General features: G+C 43.0%; 2 pseudogenes; one reads left to right on the forward strand and one right to left on the reverse strand.

The window, feature by feature from the left end:
- Positions 1 to 551: 551 nt before the first annotated feature.
- LOC147466243 (uncharacterized) lies at positions 552 to 997 on the reverse strand (annotated as a pseudogene).
- A 276-nt stretch (positions 998 to 1,273) lies between these two features.
- Positions 1,274 to 1,819, forward strand: LOC147466244 (uncharacterized; annotated as a pseudogene).
- Positions 1,820 to 13,161: the final 11,342 nt, after the last annotated feature.

A 13,161-nucleotide genomic window follows, 5' to 3' on the forward strand; every position in this document is an offset into this window, starting at 1 on the left:
GTTTGCTTAACAGGAGGGGAAGTTGGAGATGCGTTTTCATTGGCACCCAAGATCGGGCCTCTGAGCTTGTCACCCAAGAAGGTAGGAGAGGACATCGCCAAGGAGACTGCCAAGGACTAGAAGGGCCTGTGCATTATCGTCAAGCTCACTGTCCAGAATTGTCAAGCCAAGGTTGCTGTCGTCCCTTCCACTATCTGCGAGGGATCCAATTTGGACGGCATCTCTGCTGGTTTCCTCTCGTTTCTTTCTGTTGCTTCTGCTTCTTCTCTCGCAACCTTGTGTTGCCCTCACTCACTTGACGATCTCTCTCTCTCTCTCTCTCTCTCTCTCTCTCTCTCTCTCTCTCTCTCTCTCTCTCTCTCTCTTTTTGTTTGTCTATCTGAAGGAGTGAAAATCTCACAAATTAAAAAGTGTCATTCTTTGCACTCTTACATCTATAAGAACATGCCATCATAACCCACAATAAGCATGACACATTTCAGCTGTATGTATGCAGCACCCCCCAACCTCATAAGGCACGATAAAGCAAAAGGTTGCAAGAGTGCACTGACCTATCTTTCACTGCCAAGGTTCACAATTTTGGGGCAAACATCTCTATCCTTATCCTGTTGGGTGCACTCTTTGCAGTAGTAAGCATCAGAAATGCCGGCACCTCCGCAGATGATGCAGCACCCTTGGAAGTATCCATAATTGCACTCATCCCACACTCAAACCAGAGTAGAGGGGCGCACGTATGAATCATCACAAATCACGCACGAACTCCCATGTCTGTTGCTGAGAAAGGAGGGAAAGGATGGAGGCAATAGTCTGCCTGTGGGATTGAGGGTATTTGAAGAAGCGCTGCTTGCAAGGGAGAGCACTCGGCAATTGAGTTTTCTTCGTGAGCAAGGACTTGACGGTGAGGTCACGAACACGGGACATTGCAGAGATGGTTGGGCTCTACGGATAGCGAGTAATGGTGGGACCCAGACAACACAGCGCCCCTACAGCCAGACATTCTCGGGCTTCCCCTTTGCGCACTTCGGTGATGCCCGCCTTCTCGTCGACCTCTTGGGTAGGCTGCCCTTGCGCTTCTTGCAGAGTTGCCCTTCGCCATGGCTGCTCGTGAGTGGATGCTTGCTCCACGTGTGCTGAGAGAGAGAGAGAGAGAGAGAGAGAGAGAGAGAGAGAGAGAGAGAGAGAGAGAGAGAGAGAGAAAATCCATCACTTGCATTCTGCACCTCTAGCAATGTATTCACTAGCCAGTAGCATTTGAGTCTGCGGTAGTACTGCAATGGTGAGCTCTTCTTATGTGGGTAGCAACAAGGGTCTGGCACTGCTGCTTCTTGCCATGATTTTGGTGATGGAAGTGGTGAACCTCGCGAATGCAGTAGTAGCGATGAAGCGTATGCCGGAGAAGAGAGAGAGCCAGCTTTTGGCCTACAGCGGCCCTTGGAGTTTCCCTCACCAGACACTCATGAATGCCCAGAAGACAGCTATAACCCATCGATGTCAGACCCGTATGAATTCCTTGTGAGTGAAGGAGGACGTTTTGTAGCGCATTCCTGGCTGGGAAGAGAAGGGAGCACCTGCTTTGTCGCCATCGCACGAAGATCAACCCCTTTTTAGGCTCTGCGGCACCTTTGGCAGTGGGTGGGGACAAGGGCCATGTACCTATGGCGGCAAGGGCAGCGGTGGTTATGATCAGCATGGCGGTCAAGGTGGCAAGGGCGGCTATAACAACGGCCGTCGAGGCAACCATGGCAAGGGCCATGGCGGCAGCTCTGATAAGGGGCATGGCGGTCATGGTGGCCACGGCCCGGCATGGCTAGCTCACTAGCTTCCAACTATAAGCACTGGCTAGTCCTCTCTTCTATCTAAATTGCCAGGTCTCTTTAACAAGGTTGCGAGCTTGGGCTGCAGGTGATGGGCTAACAATAAGGGACTTCATATTGGTGGTTGAGTAGATTGTTCTATCTCTCTCTTTCTCTCTCTCTCTCTCTCTCTCTCTCTCTCTCTCTCTCTCTCTCTCTTTCTTTGTTTAGTGATATCTTTGGCTTATTCTGATTAAACACCAATTTCAAGTGCTGTGCAGCATAATGCAAGTTTAATGTCTTATCATTTCAACATAGGATAATGTCTTATCGTTTCAACTGCTCTCTCACAATCCAAGTTTAATGTCTTATCATGTCAACATAGGGTAATGTCTTATCATGCCAACTGCTCTCTCACAATGAAAGTTTGATGTCTTATCATGTCAACATAGGGTTCCCTTATGTTGCACAACACTTGAAATTGGTGTTTAATCAGAATAAGCCAAAGATATCACTAAACAAAGAGAGAGAGAGAGAGAGAGGGAGAGGGAGAGAGATCTCCATGATGAAGAGGAAGTAGAAGCAGTTGCGGCATAAGTAGTCATGATGGTCAAGCGTCGCAACGGTGGGCGTAACAAGCATGGAAGAGGCCACACAAACCCCATCAGTTGCTCCAATTGTGGGTGATGTGTGCCCAAGGACAAGGCTGTCAAGAGGTTTCTTGTAAGGAACATTGTTGAACAAGGTACTTTTTGAGATGTGCATGATGCTTTCTTTTATGATGGGTATGCAATTTCCAAGCTTTACTCTAAAATGCAGTACTGCGTTTCATGTGCCATTCAGTCTCACGTTGTCCGTGTGAGATCCGGCACAACAAGGAAAGTTTGGGAGCCACCACAGAGGTTTAGATGCAAGGAGGATATGCAAAACCACAATCAACGTACCAATGTTCCAGGTGCTATTAGGAAGTGAAGAGGTGTCTAATTAGTGCGTAAGCCAGGAGAGGAAGAAGGCTCATGATTTTTGACTTCTATCATAGAACTCTTAAAGGACACATGCTACCGGCATTGCCACTGTGGTTGAAGCCATCAATAAGATGGACGTTGAGGGACTTTTGAGTCTTTTGAACGGGCTTGTATTTGGTGTTTTTGAAATGTCTTTCTAAAGTTTTTTCAGAGAGAGAGAGAGAGAGAGAGAGAGAGAGAGAGAGAGAGAGAGAGAGAGAGAGAGAGAGAGAGAGAGAGAGAGAGAGAGAGAGAGAGAGAGAGAGAGAGAGAGAGAGAGAGAGAGAGAGAGAGAGAGAGAGAGAGAGAGAGAGTGACTTGCTTCTGAGACTCTGAGAGTGTGTGACAGAGAGAAGCCCTATGAGTGAACAAGAGACACGACACTGAAAATTCACTAAAACCTCGGCCGTTGAGAGTGAGTGACCACTGCTCGAAAAAAACTTTTTTCCAAAAACTTGTCAAACCTACATGTTAGAAACAATTGAAGGAGTACGAGCGGAAGTGCGATGCGAGAGAGAGTGTGAGAAGAAGAGCATGACGATATGGTGAACTCGCTCTACTGTAATGTGTAGAGCATAGTGAGTTCTTATTAGGTTTTAACAAAAGAATATGTGTACATACCTGGCAGCCCGCCCACTTACCTGGGCGACCACATTGGGCTTTATACCCCAACAACCTCCCACTTAAAGTCCAATGTGGTACTTTAAGTGTGAGAGAAGCTACTATACAAGCTAATATACAAGAGATGTAGAGAAGTGATGTACTACCCTACACCTAACTGCTTGCGAAAATGCGCAAAGCTCTCTGAGGGAAGTCCTTTTGTAAGTAGATCAGCAGGATTTTTTGTGGTGTGAACTTTGACAAGCTGAAGTTGCTTATCCTCGAGCATTTCCCTGATGAAATGATACTTCACATCCACATGCTTTGTCTTTGAGTGATAAACTGGATTGCGAGCCAATTGTATAGCACTTTGACTATCACAATATAACACAGGCATCTCTTCTTTGATTCCCAAATCTGTTACTAGTTGATTAAGCCAAATTGATTCTTTGCATGCCTCTGATGTTGCAACATATTCAGCCTCTGTAGTAGACTGAGTAACAAAATCTTGTAATCTAGAATGCCATGATACTGCTCCACTAGCCAATGTAAAGACATACCCTGATGTAGACCTTCGGTTGTCTAAGTCACCTGCATAATCTGAGTCTGTAAAACCCTTTACACTTAGCTCCTGACTCCCATAGCATATACGCATACTCTATGTAGCTTTCAGGTATCTCAATATTCCTTTCACTGCCTCCCAATGTTTCTTGCCTGGGTTTGACATGTATCGACTTACTACTCCCACTGCAAATGCAATGTCTGGGCGAGTAGCAATCATTGCATACATCAAACTACCCACTACAGACGCATATGGAATCTTATCCATTTCAGCCTGTTCTTCCGCAAACACAGGGCAATCTTGTTTGCTAAGTTTCACATATGGTGGCAATGGAACACTCAATGCCTTTCCCTTCTCCATATTGAAACGTTGCAAAACCTTGTCAATATACTCTGTTTGAGATAACCAAATCAACTTCTTTGATCTGTCTCTCTCAATGCGCATACCAAGTATCTGACTTGCCTCACCCATGTCTTTCATGTCAAACAATTTTGCCATCTTTGACTTCAAAGCTGAAATTTCTTCCAAGTGCTTGCCTGCAATCAACATGTCATCCACATACAAAATAAGGATCAACCAACTTCCATCCTTAGCCTTCTTTGTATATAGACAGTGATCGAACTCACTACATTTGTAGCCTTGAGAAAGCATAAACTTGTGGAATTTATGGTACCATGCCCTCGGTGATTGTTTTAAGCCATAAAGACTCTTTAACAACTGGCATACCCAATCTTCCTTGCCTTTCTCAACAAACCCTTCTGGCTGCTACATGTAAATTTCCACATCTAAATCACCATGCAAGAACGCTATCTTGACATCCATTTGGTGCAACACCAAATCTAATATGGCAACCAATGCAAGAAAGCATCTCAATGTAGTCATCTTGACCACCGGAGAGAAGACTTCATCAAAGTCAATGCCTTGTTCTTGCTTAAAGCCCTTGGTAACAAGCCTTGCTTTGTACTTTGGCTGACTATCATGAGCGGTGATCTTATACCTGTAAACCCATTTACAAGGTAGAGCCTTTTTGCCCTGTGGTAATTTAACTAGCTTCCATGTCTTGTTTTTATGCAGAGCTGTCATCTCTGACTGCATGGCCAATTGCCAATTCCCGGAGTCCTTCATTTGCACTGCTTCCTTGTAACATGAAGGCTCATTGCAATCAATCAACATGACATAATTCATAGATGGAACAAACCTATCAGGAGGTCGCGTGACACGTCCAGATCTACGCACAATAGGTGGCTCAGGCTCAGCCACAACCTGTGGTTCCACTCTATCCTGTCCTTGCTCCTCTTGAGCCCTGACATTTTGTCTTGCACGTGCAGGTCCATCTTCTTGGAAGACAACTCTTCTAATCTCTTCAACCTTCTCTGGTTTAGAATGATATTTAGATTCATTAAAGTGAACATCATTGCTACGGACAACCTTTCTGGATTCGGGATCCCAAAGTCTGTACCCCATCTCACCAGAATTACCATAGCCTAGAAAGATGCACTTTCTACTCTTTGGCTCAAGTTTGTTCCTAAATTCCTTTGGAACGTGAGTATATGCCTCACAGCCAAAGACTCTGAGATGCTTGTATGAGGGCATTTTGCCTGACCATACCATCTTTGGCACTGAATCCTTCTGCAAAACCTTTCTAGGAGATCTATTTACAAGATGAACAGCTGTTGATACAGCTTCAGCCCAAAACCCATTTGGTAGCTGTGCATTAGACAACATACTTCTGATCTTCTCTTGTATGGTCCTATTCATCCTCTCAGCAACACCATTTTGAGGAGGATTGTAAGGAGCAGTAAGTTCACGTTTTATACCTTTTGACTCACAAAAGTCCTGAAAGGACTTTGAAACATACTCTCCACCATTGTCAGTACGTAAGCATTTAAGCTTCTTGCCACTCTGATTTTCCACAAGTGTCACAAACGTTTTGAAAACACTAAACGCTTCATCCTTGTGCTTGAGAAAGTAAACCCATACTTTCCTCGAGTAATCATCTATAAATGTCATAAAGTAAGAAGCTCCCCCTAGAGATAGGTTAGGCATAGGTCCACACAAATCACTATGAACAAGTGCCAACTGTGTATCTCTTCTACTGCTTCTATGCTTATGTGGCTGCTGTGTTTGCTTACCATACAAACAATGTTCACAGAATTCAAAATCATTAAATGAAAAGCCAGGAAAATAACCAGAATGAGACATAATTTCCATTCCCTTCTTGGACATATGTCCTAACCGGCTATGCCACAAAGAAACGTTCGGCTGCTCGGTTACATTGATTACATCTTTAGAGACATTTGATACATAAATCATGTAAAGTCCTCCAGACTTTACTCTATGTGCTACTGTCATAGAACCCTTGGATATCTTCCATATGTTCTGTCCAAAACTGGTGACGTAGCCAGCATCATCAAGTAAACCTGTGCTGATCAAGCTCTTTGTAATTGCGGGAACATGTATGCCATTCTGAAACTTCAATTGAACATCTCCAACACCTAAGATCTCACATGTCTGCCCATTGCCTAGCCGAACATGATCTTTAGTGGTCACATAAGAAGTAAACCACTCCTTGTTTGGAGACACATGAAGTGATGCCCCTGAGTCTATAATCCAGTCACTCAGTGCATTTCCATCAGATGCTGTAAGAAGAGCTGAGTCCATTGTATTCTTCAAGAATTAGATGTCTCCTGACACTAGACTATCATCCTCTGCAACAGTGTTTGTCACATTTATTTCTTGAATCTTCACTGAGGACTTGTTCTTCTCACCATGGTCTTCAGCTTTCTCTTTGCCTTTTTCTGCTTTCCATTCTCTGCAGTCTCTTTTCATGTGACCCTTCTTGCCACAATGGTAGCATTCTATGTCACTCTTGCCTTTAGCACTGCGGGACTTGCTACGAGACTGATTCCTCTTTCCACCTTTGTACTTTTCTTTGGTCCTTCCCCTGACAACTAAGGTTGTTCCTTTGCCTTTGTCCATTGTCTTTCTATTGGTTTCTTCAATAAGAAGAATTCCTTCTACACCTGCTATGTTCAAACCATCTGGAGGTGCAGAATTACTCAAAGCTGTGCGAAAAGTGTCCCAACTTTCCGGCAATGTGATCAACAGGAACATAGCTCTAACAGGTTCATCAAACTTGACACCTTGAGCTGACAACTGACTGTAGATTGTGTTGAATTCATTCAGATGATTGGACATAGGTGTCCCTTCTTTCATCTTCAAGTCAACAGGCTTCTTAAGCCAGTATACCTGTGAAGCTGCACTCTGCTTCTCATAAAGATCACTCAGCTTTAACCATGCTTGATAAGCCGACATCTCATCTGCTACATTGAAGTAAACGCTTTCTGCCAAAGTCAGCATAATGGTAGAAAGTGCCAATTCATCCACTTCGCTCCATTCATCTTCGTCCATATCTTCTGGTTTTATCCCCTTGAGCTTTATAGGTTTTATCTGCTTCTTTTGTACCAACACGTGCCAAATCTGCTTCTTCCACTATGGGAAATTGGTTCCATCCAACTTCTTGATATTGTAAAGAGCAGTGTCCTGTGATCCAGCCATAGCTACGCTTCACAGTGGTTTACTTTCCTGGGAAAAATTCGGCAGAGTTTCCCCTGTAAACTGACCTCTGAACCAATATCAACCTGTCAAATGAACCAAGAAAGCTTCAGATTCTGCATAAATTTTGGCAGAGTCTCCTTTGTAAAATGGCTCTGGTGTACTCAAAAAACAGACCAAAAAACAGCTCAAAAAACACTGTCTCTCTGACACTGTAAGCTGCGGGTAAACCTGTCTTGCACCTGTACTGTCTCTCACTATCCTGTCACTATCCTGCAAGCATAGACTGTGACAATGTCTCAACGGCAGTAAAGCAAAGATGCAATCCCAACTCTCTAACTCACAGTCAATACATCCTAGCTGCCTATCTAAGGGTGCTCGAGGGATCGCTCCAAGACCTGTATCACCGAAAGGATCTCAACATTCGAGAATCCCCCAGCTCAATAAAACCTCACTCGACCCTCAACAAAGGCTGCAGTAAATCTGACAGTACATAGACTTCCCACAAAGTCATACATCCACAAATTTCCCACTATATGCTGTAACCGCTGCGGTGGTTGTTTGCTGCGTGACTCACAGCCAGCAAACCCTCAACAAACATACATCATCTCTGACAATACATCCCATGTGGAAGTACCTGCAATGTCAGGATGAAATCTGGAATATCAAGCAGCAAACACAAGCTACTTGATGAACTAGTGGATGTCGCCTACAGTCTGTGTGTAGATACGCCCGTGTCGTATGTGACACGCCTCCAAGAACTGTGAGCCATCCTTCGATGTGTAGACAACCACAAATCAACACTCTCGGAGTGTCGATATCCTCAGCACCTGCAGTCGTATGCCGAAAACCCCAAATTTGCAGAGTCGGATCTGCACCCGCCGAGACCACGTAGTCGAAAATGGCTTGCGCAGACCTTTGTCGAAGCCGAACGGTGGCCGAGATGACCTTAGAATGAAATTCTGAGAACACCTGGCCCTTTGGGCTTTTCCACAAGATTTGGGGCCGTGTCTTCACCTGTTGAATTTCACTCCAATCTGAGCTGGTGACTCTAGCCTCCTGCAGTGCTTCCCCGAGCCTCAATCTGAGCTCTGATACCAGTTGAAGGAGTACGAGCAGAAGTGCGACGCAAGAGAGAGTGTGAGAAGAAGAGCACGACGATATGGTGAACTCGCTCTACTGTAATGTGTAGAGCATAGTGAGTTCTTATTAGGTTTTAACAAAAGAATATGTATGCATACCTGGCGGCCCGCCCACTTACCTGGGCGACCACATTGGGCTTTATACCCCAACAACAATAGAGGTAAACTCACTAAATCTGAAGGTTTTTATACCAATTTACACTAATTTATTTTCAAAATTTGGAGATTTTCTCACCTTCAACTATAAAATTTAGAGATAAATCTCAAAATTTGTAGGTGGGGTTACACTTAACCTAGGTTTTTTGAGCATTGTGAGTGACTTATAGAGGCGGCGCTGAGTCTGAGAGAGAGAGAGAGAGAGAGAGAGAGAGAGAGAGAGAGAGAGAGAGAGAGAGAGAGAGAGAGAGAGAGAGAGAGAGAGAGAGAGAGAGAGAGAGAGAGAGAGAGAGCGTAATTGGCTAGATTGGTTGAGAGCATACACACCCCTTCCATGTAGAGCTCGTTGCTCAGTGGTGGAGTCAGGCCTACTTTTGTGGAACTCTAGAAGAAGGTGGAGGTAGGGATTGTTGAATAAAGGTATCAGTACATCAAAGTCATTTTTGATGCGCGACCAGAAAGGCTGGTGTTTGAGAAAAGATTCGTCAGCTGTGATCCCGCAACTGTGGAAGACGAACCTCATTCTCTCTCTCTCTCTCTCTCTCTCTCTCTCTCTCTCTCTCTCACACACACACACACACACACACACACACACCCAAACTCTTCATCTTTGTTCTTGTTGAAAAATGGGGCCGAGGTGATTGTGAAGGCATTGCATAAGAGGTGATTTCCAAGCTGTTTCATGCAAGTGGTGATTATCATTCATGTGACAGTACCTTATGATGTTCATCACCTCTCCCGCCCTTGTCCACAGAGTCCTCATGATTGGGGCCTCCTCTTTTGCAACTCACCATGCAAACTCTAAGAGTGTCCGTAGTTCATGAAAACGATTATTTTCAAGTATGTGATGTGAGGGATATTTTCCTTTTCTTCTTCGTTTCTCAGTTGTCATGATTATACGCTGAAAGGTCTTTTTTGCGAGCTAGATAAAACGGAGTTAGTCATTCAAAAAAAATTATCTCCAATTTCAATAAGGTACAATCTAGCACCAAAGATTGCAAATACACATTGTTCATATTGGCTCCAACCTACCAATACGATCTACCAAATCTACTTCTTCTATAACTTCCTTAGAAGCACTTGCCATAATAATATGTATTGAGAAACCCTCCTCCCCCCTCCACAACATTGCCCACGCGCGCACACACACACAGTTTTACTTGTCCAAGCATCTACCATAGCTTTAATATTGATGACCACAAGGTGTGATTCAGAGGAGGGAGCATAACACGATACAACTATGATTTCACAAGAGGAGACTGAGTCACAACAGATGGAACGTGCTTTTTATGCTCGAAGGCATCCATTTCAAAGAGGAAACCGTAGAGGTGGCCGTCGCGGTAATATTTTCTCTCATCTCAAATTTCCTAATAAGCAATGTTCTTACTGCAACAGAAATGTCCATACTGAAGATGATTATTGGGCACGTAAATATGATAAAGAACACAATATTACCACAAAACAACCACATTAATCTAGAGACTCTTCTTCTTCTTGTTGTGAATATTGTGGACGATCTGATCATCCCACTCATATGTGCTATAAGCATCGATTCGACACAGATCGTAATAGAGCATATGCTACTGAACATCGAAACAACATTGTATCAGAAACAAGCTGCGTCCTATGTTCAGTTGCTCCAGACAGAATACTTCATGTACGTGATGGATCACTTTTTATTTTCGAATCTGGTGCTACAGGAAATATGACATATCAGTCTAAGTGGCTCCATAACTATCATCCATTGCCAGTTCAACGTGTTGTTTATCTTGCTGATGATACTACTTATCAAGTAAAGGGTATTGGAGACTTATATCTTGGTACCTTATCTTCTTCCACTCGAATTTTGTGAGGAGTATTATATGTACCGGATCTTCAACGTAATCTTCTTTCAAGTGCTAGACTTGTTGATCTTGGTCTGTTTGTTGGATTTGATCATACCAAATGCCGAATTGAGAAAGATGGACAGACTATAGCCACTGCTCCTCGAAACGGTAATTTGTTTGAACTCTCTCTCAACGATGCTGTAGCAAATGTTTTCACTACTCCAGATGATCATGATTGCAAAGTATGGCATCACCGTTTTGTTCATGCTGATTTCTCAAAACTCCTTGATCTTCAACGTCGTGACCTCGTTCATGGCATGGATCTTAAAGCCCATCCCCATATGGGAATTTGTGAATTTTGTGCTCTTGGGAAACACAATCGTAAACCCTTTCCTCTTTCAAATACAACTTATTCTCATGACATATTGGATCTTGTTCATACTGATATATGTGGACCTCTACCTTCTTCGAGATCACAATATCGCTACTTCATTACTTTCATTGTTGATTTCTCAAGGTATACGACTGTATTTCTACTTAGACAAAAATCTGAAGCCTTATCTGTTTTCAAACAATTACACAAGGCTGCGGAACTTCAAATTGGCCGTCGCCTTAAGAAGCTTTGTATTGACAATGGAGGCGAATATGTTTCTCGAGAGTTTGTGAGTTACTGTGCTGACAGTGGAATTCATCATGAACACACTATTCCATATTCGCCTCAATAGAACCGTGTTGCTGAACGAAAGAATCGCACTATTCTCAATGTTGTATGATGTATGCTGATTCATTCTGGCTTATCTCGTGTTTTTTTGGGCTGAAGCTACTTTGACAGCAGTATTTATCCAGAATCATCTTCTTACTACTGCACCCTCTGGTAAGATACCCATCACAGCATGGACAGATGACATTTCTTCTGTATCTCATTTTCAAACCTTTGGATGTATTGCTTATATTCATGTTCCCAAAGAAACACGAACAAAGCTTGATGCTCCTGGTCTTAAAGTTATTTTTATTGGATATTCTGACACTTCCAAAGGCTACAAATTCTATGACCCTTCAGGCTTTTCCATTTCTTTCAGAAGATGAAACTCTTCCTATAGAGCAACTTTCCTCTTCACAACCATCCATTCCGAATGTTGCCAATGATGATATTGATATTTTTGTTGATCTGCCCATTGATTTTGAACATGGATCATGTCATGTTTATGATGACGATATTGATGATAATGCTTTTTCTACTGCTGAAGATCCCGTTACTTATGATGAAGCTATCTCTTCACCACAAAAGGATCAATGGCAAGAGGCTATGGAAGAAGAGTACGATTCTCTTATCTCTAAAGGTACATGGATACTAACTAAATTACCTCCTGGTCGTACATCTATTAAATGTAAGTGGGTGTATAAGACAAAAGTAAAAGCAGATGGATCTTTTGACAAGTTCAAGGTGCGTTTAGTTGCAAAAGGTTACTCCCAAGTAGCCGGTGTTGATTATCAAGAGACTTTTTCACCAGTTGTTCGCATTACAAGTGTTCGAGTTTTATTGGCATTTGCTGTTCAATTCGATTTAAAAGCTCATCAAATGGATGTACGAACTTCTTTCTTAATGGTGACTTGGAAGAGGAAATTTATATGGAACAACCAGAAGGGTTTGTTATTCCAGGTAAAGAAGACCTTGTTGCTCAACTCCATAAGGCACTATATGGTCTCAAACAAGCTTCACGAGCTTGGTATACAAAATTTGATCTTTTTCTCACCTCTAAAGGATTCATCTCTTGCTCGTCAGACTCCAACTTATACATAAAACGCCAAGGTAGCAGTTTTGTGATTCTTGCTCTTTATGTGGATGATATTACCATCCTTGTTTCCAATGATTTGGGATTTCTTCAGCAAGTGAAAAAGTTATTGTCTTCTGCATTTGATATGGTGGATCTTGGAGAGATTCACTCGTGTCTTGGCATTCAAATCCAACGGAACCGTACAAAAGGTATTGTATTCCTTCGACAGTCAAAGTCTATTGCAGATACTATTCAAAAATTTGGTATGGAATCTGCACATTCAGCCAACACACCTTGTCTTGCGCGCTCTATGAAGAACACTTCTGACAATGGCGGTCAACTTGTCACAAATCAACCTTATGCTAACTTGATTCGATGTCTTCAGTTTGTTGGCATGAACACTCGTCCGGATATTTTGTTTGCTGCTAATTATCTTGGACAACATCTTGCATGTCCTTCTCTTAAGCATTGGTCTGTTGCAAAGCGTGTATTGAAATACTTGAAAGGCACTACAGATTTTGTTTTAGTCTATCGATGACAAATCACATCGGATTCTATTCAATCTCTTTCTCTTTTGGGTTACACAGATGCAGACTAGGCAAGCTCACATTTATCTATGCGATCTACTAGTGGAAATTGCTTCTTTATAAATGGTTGTCTTGTTTCTTGGACCAACAAGAAACAACGTTGTGTTGCAGTTTCTATGACTGAGTCAGAATAGGTTGCGGCATCACTTGCAGCTCGTGAG

The sequence above is a fragment of the Adiantum capillus-veneris genome, chromosome 1, assembly GCF_014529385.1.
Source record: "Adiantum capillus-veneris isolate H3 chromosome 1, ASM1452938v2, whole genome shotgun sequence".
NCBI lineage: Eukaryota > Viridiplantae > Streptophyta > Polypodiopsida > Polypodiales > Pteridaceae > Adiantum > Adiantum capillus-veneris.